The 6,268-nt window shown below is 37.5% G+C and overlaps 1 protein-coding gene across 1 annotated transcript in view; it reads left to right on the forward strand.

Annotated features, from left to right (window-relative positions):
• THSD7B (thrombospondin, type I, domain containing 7B) overlaps positions 1-6,268 on the forward strand; it is a 1,033,118-nt gene that overhangs the window by 598,134 nt on the left and 428,716 nt on the right. The gene's annotated exons all lie outside the window — the stretch shown is intronic.

A 6,268-nucleotide genomic window follows, 5' to 3' on the forward strand; every position in this document is an offset into this window, starting at 1 on the left:
AAATCTATGATTATCTGACTGTGACTATTTTGGGTCCTTAGCTCTTCTCAGTTTATTATTTTTAAACGTGTGTGTGTGTGCGTGCACCCGCTCACATTTCTATTTTTTTTTCTTATTGTGAGAGAAGCCAATCTCAGCAACAAGTAGCCATTTACTCTGTTAATAATCCTTCTTTGTTGTTATTCTTTGACTATTAGCAGGTAGCAAGTTAACTCTACCTATTGAGAAAGCTAAATCTAATGCAAATGAACATATTTTATGCCATGAATTTATACATTTAAAGCATAAGCCTTGTCTGTCTTCTTAGGCCTCTCTCTCTCATTGCATGTGAGTCAGAAACAACTCATACATGATGCTCCAGCTGGTTTTAAAGCTGTGATTTACATGGGGAGATTATCCATCTTTCTCTTATGAAGCTGCGAGTAGATTTGAACTGCCAGAAATGTGTTACCTTCGGCTTAGAAGCACACCTCCCATCTAAGTACTAACTGGGCCCAGCGCTGTTGAGTTTCTGAGATTGGACCAGATCAGATGCATTCAGGAGGTGATAGTCATAGACTAATAAAACTCTCTACTGACTGGGCCAGTATGGCTTCATCTTCTAATTTAGGGGACAATATATAAAACATATGCTTCATATGCTTTAAGACATAATGTGAAAGCAGATCTCATTTTTAGTACAATAAAACTGTAGAAGATAAACTAGATAATCAACTTGAAGAATTATGTGAGATGTTAATAAGGGAGAAAAATTGTATTTTTCAATCTTTTGTTGCTAAATGCCACCAAGTTGGGTTTAAAGCATAATAATTTGTACAGTAGAAAAGGATTCTGCTCACTCTTGTGCCATCCCCACAAATGTCGCTATGTTTTAGGTCACTGTTGTAATTACTCTGTCAATCCGTCTCCCTCCTTTTTCCCGATCATCAGTTTTACCACGCCCACTGTCCTTTTACCAGGATTAGACCTTCCTAGTAATATATACAGCTATGTCAGATGATATCTGGCCATTCTTATGAACATTTGGGTTATACTTATTCCAAGACAGATTCATTTATTTTTCTGGCCTTCCATGGTAAAGACAACATTCTTCACCAACATCCTAAATCAAAGGCATCGATTGTTACTGGGTCTTCCTTATTTGCTGTCCAGCGTTCACATCCATATTAGATTACTGAAAATAACCATGGCTTGGGCCAGGCCTATGAAAATGCTCAAAGTGAAAATTTTGCTTTAAATAATTTAAAAAGATCTTGGCTGAGCCCTGGTGATATAGTGTGTAATACACTGAGTTACTAATCCAAAGATCTGTGCTTTTTGAATCAACCAACCCCTCCACGGGAGAAAATTGGACAGTTTCCACTTACAATGATTTGTAGCCTCACAGACCCAGTAAAGGTCACTGTGAGTTGGAATCTACTCTCCGGCAGTGGGCTTGGGTTTGGTTTAGGGTTTTGCAGCAGATTTACCAAATGCAATATGTCATTTGACTTCTTGACTTCTGCTTTCATGGATTGTGACTATGGATCCAAGTAAACTTTAGTTGTGAAAATTTGAATTAAATGGGTGAGTGAAGGAGGGAATGAAGACCAAATGTGCCTCTGATGAAGGCTGAAGGAAAGGGTAATGCTTGAAGTAATATTTATAAATTATAGTCTGTACTTTAAAATGTTCTGTTGTACATAGGATTTTCAGAGGCCTGCTATTTCAGAAGTGAATGGCCAATCCTTCTTCCTAGTCTGCTGTTAGGGACCTCTCCAAAGTACTGAAGAGCAATGGTGTCTCTCTGGAGACTAAGGTCCGTTTGATAACAGGCCATGGTCTTCAAAATCACTTGTTATGCATCAGAGAGTTGGAGAATGACCAAGGAGGATAGAAGGAGAATTGATGCCTTTGAGCTGTGGTGCTGGAGAAGAGTATTGAGAATACCATGGATTGCTAGGAGAACAGATTCGTCCTGGAAAGGGTTAAACCGGGTGGCTCCTTGGAGGCAAGGATTCTGAGGCTCCGTCCGACATACTTTGGACATGTTGTGAGGAGAGACTGGTCCTTGGAGAAGGACATCATGCTTGGGAGGGTGGAGGGGACAGCGCAGGAGAGGAAGGCCCTCTATGAGGTGGATTGATTCAGTGACTGGGATAATCAGGATAGGAGTGTCAGAGACAGTGTGATTGGCACAGGACAGAGCAGAGTTTAGGGCTGTTTTACATAGGGTCGCTATGAGTCGCAAGCGACTCGATGGCACATAACAACAACAACATACTTTAAAATTAGGAAGCTCTGATAGCCTAGTGGTAAGAAGCTGTGCTGCAAGGTCAAAAGCATATGATTCAAATCCACCAACTGCTCCATGGAAGACGGATAGGCAGTCTCTTCTTATGGGATTTACTGTTTCTGAAAACCTGAGAAATGGTCAGCAGCAGGTGGATTCTGACTTGATGATACTTTAAAAGTTGTATTAAAAGGGACCTTTAAAATGTATTTTAAAGGAATATATTATAGGGCATTATGATTATCCTAAGAGTCCGGAATGAAGGTTGCAGAGTGGAGTATACTCGGGGTGGGGGTGGAGAGGTGTGGGGGAAGATTGTGTACCAATGAACGAATTTTACTTTTCAAAGAGAGTACTGGGCAGGGGAGAGGGGGGCCGGTAGAAAAATACAACAATGAATGAATGGAAATCCAAAATCTCTGTAAATGTTCATTGAAATTACTAATAATTTTAAAAATGTATTTTAAAATGGAACTTTAAAATGTATTTTAATGTATTTTAAATGGAACTTTAAAATTTCTATCATCTTTTAACTAGAAGACTAAGCAAAAAGAGGAGATATGAAAGTAGAGAAATTGTTAAACTGAAAGAACTGAAAACCCAGGAGATAAATAAACTTTTGTTTTAGTCAAATATGTGTTAGTAAAATTTCTCAGTAATACAAGAAATGTTCACAATAATGGAATTCATAAAAGTTAATTTATTGCTAATATACAAATCACAGAAAATGATGGAGTCTTTTTTATTGCCAGGTGTGTTACCTTGTTTTTGTTCAAGATATACTCATTTAGTAAATTTTTAATTAGTTTAATCATTCTTCTCTATCTGCTTTCCAAGTAGTTTTTATAAAAGTGATTTGACATTCAGACACATTAATTATAACAAGTAATGGACCCATTTTAAAGAGACCACAATGAGTGGCTTGAATAACTTTTCAGTGTTTATTTATTTGTTGGTTAATTTGTTCATTTATTTAACCAAATATGTCTATTGAACACCTGCTATAAATCTGTTTCTTTTTTGTGTTTGGAATCTACATTTCTTTCATTCAGTGGGAGGATATATATAAAACAAATAAATACAAAATTTATACTCTTTATTATTTCTCTGGAGAATATTGAAGTAGATTTTAGAGTAGTCCTCACAGAAATATTAATTTGGCAGGTAAGAGGCAGATAAAAAGATATAATGCTAGGTCATTTCAGGCTCTGGAACGTGCATGTCCAGAGGTGTAAGGCAGGAACGAGGTAGAGTTTTGTTCTGCGAGCAACAACCACCACCAACCAACCAACCAACCAAAAAAAAACAAAACAACAACCAACACAAAAACAAAAACAAACACAGAACCCAATAAACCACAATTTTAGGCTATTATCAAGTGTAAGGGTGAGCTGTGGGAGATGATGTGAAGTTAATGAAGTAGGAAAAACCTGGAGGGACAAGATTGAAGCACATTGTTCAGTGTAGAACTTTTACTGGGACATGAGTGTGTATAATGAGATTCAATTTGAATTTCTGAAAGTTTTTTTGTTTTTTGTTTTTCGGTTGTCAGGTTTTTTTTTTAATTTTTGTGGGTTTGGTGTTTTTTTTCTGTGTGTTTTTTTGTTTGTTTGTTTTTTGTTTTCACTATTGTGTGTAGAATGACTTAAAAATATTAAAGACCTTGTTAGGAAAATACTGTTGTGGTCAAGACATGATTGTAGTTAGACTAAATTGGCGGCAAAAAGAAGAAAGAAGGAGCTTAAAAATACAATTTGGAGATTAAATTCCTATGATATTTTAGGACAAGCATCCTTTTCATGCATTAGCTATGAAGTACATCTGATTTTTTATGTGCAAATTATTTTCTTCAATTAAACAACCATCATTTCAGATTGGAAAAGAAAATATCTACAAAATCAAAGAGACATTTATAACTGAACCAATTTGCAGAACAATCATAATCACAGAATGTGAAACATTTTTACCAAATGAAAACAATCCTTTGATGATTAATATTTACCACAGATATATTATTTTTCTATATTCCATAATCTATGTCACAGTGAGGGATAAGGTACACAGCTTCTTATCAACAGCAAGGAGTTGGAAACAACCCAGGTGCCCATCAACAAACGAATGGATAGAGAAGCTGTGGTGTATTCACACAATGGAATACTATGCTGCATTGAAAAACAAGGAACTCATGCAATATTATTCAAAATGGGTGACCCTGGAGGACATTATGCTGAGTGAAATATACCAGTTGCAAAAGGACAAATATTGCATGGTGCCACTGTTGTAAAATGGGACTGATATCAAGGTTGGGGTAAGACTGAGAAAAACCGGATAAATTGTGTATACTGTATGAAAGAGATGAGGGAGTGAGTAATTTAAAAGCGATGTATGATAGGGTATTATGGTTATCACAAGAGTCCATAATTAAGGTTGCATAGTGGAATGTACTTGGAGTGGTGGGAGGGGTGTGGGGGGATTGTGTCCCAGGGAGGGAGTGTTTCTTTTACTTTTGAAAGAGAGGAGCGAACTGGGTCGGGCAGGGGAGGGCTGGGCAGGGAGAGAAGTGCAGCAATGAATGAATGGAAATCCAAAATCTCTGTAAATGCTCATTAAAATTATTAAAAAAAAAATAAAGCGTAAGAAGAAAAAAATTCATTGTTAAACACATTTTATGTGATTCTGGTAGCCTAATGATGAGAAATTGTACTGGCAATCCACAGGCACATAGTTCCAAGCCATCACTTGTTCCATGGGAAAAAGATGGACAGTCTCCTCTCCTGTGATTTATTGCCTCTGAAAACCTGCTGGAGGGTCAGCCAATAAAGTTCTGAATCTGCATGAAAAAAATAGCTGGTGGTCTCCTCCCTTAGCGATTACAGTCTGAGAGCCCTCCAGGCAGTACTACTCTGTGCTGCAGAGTCCTGATGTAAAGCCAGAATAAACTTTATGGAGCACAAGACTAACAAGCTTTTAGGGAATCTCTGGTGACCCAGAGGGTAAGGAGCTTCACTGGCAACACAAAGCAGGCAGTTTAAACCCAGAGTGGAAGCTTTCCTGGAGAAAGATGCACAGTCTCCGTCTGTCCATTTATAGCCTCTAAAAATCCACTTGAGAGTCAGCTAATGTCAGCCTCAATGGTGACGAAAGAGAGAGAACAAGAGAGAGGGAGAGAGAAAGAGAGAGAGTGAGAGAGAGAATAGGTAGCAAACAAAGAAAATTGAAAGTAACCTAAAGAATGTATTTGTGATGTGAAGACTAATATTTCACATTTGCTGCCATTGAAGAGACATTAATTCAATTTTAATATTTTTGTTAACTTTATATGGAGAGTGCAGAATTTCATCCTCCACTATATAGAGTCATTTTGGGTCAGAATGTACTGGACAGTCTGTAACAACAGTTACGTTATCATGGAGTTCAGTTATAACCACAGACACACACACGGACAAGGTTATTTGATCATAGGGTCCTTGGGTGGCACAAATGGGTTCCATTTATCTACTAACAAAAAAGTTGCTGGTTTGAATTCACCCAATGGTAAAGTCATAGTCCTTGGAAACCCTAATGAGCATACTCTGAAACATGTAGGTTCAAAATTGACTCCAAGGCAGTGGGTTTATTTTGGCAGAGCTGAAAGAATAAGCTCAGAGAATGAAAATTACATTTTTATTAACTGATGTGGCTAAAAGCACTTATAGTTGAGCAAATTTACCGTGTGTGTGTGTGTGTGAAATGCGATAATGGTTACCCATGATGGACAGTGTTTGGTGGAACTCCCCGATTAAAACATGCTTGGAAGCAGGAGTGGTATCCACTTCTGAAATAGCTTGCCTCCAGAAACCATATGATCTTGGAGAAATGATGAAAATTATACAAGTGTTCAGGTCTTTTGTTCAGAGGGTCGCTCTGAGTCTTCTATGACTTGGCGGCATCTAACGACAGATAGATAGATAGATGATAGATAGATAGATAGATAGATAGATAGATAGATAGATAGAT

This window comes from Elephantulus edwardii, unplaced genomic scaffold (assembly GCF_000299155.1).
Source record: "Elephantulus edwardii isolate Elephantulus edwardi_28Jun2011 unplaced genomic scaffold, EleEdw1.0 scaffold00143, whole genome shotgun sequence".
Classification (NCBI taxonomy): domain Eukaryota; kingdom Metazoa; phylum Chordata; class Mammalia; order Macroscelidea; family Macroscelididae; genus Elephantulus; species Elephantulus edwardii.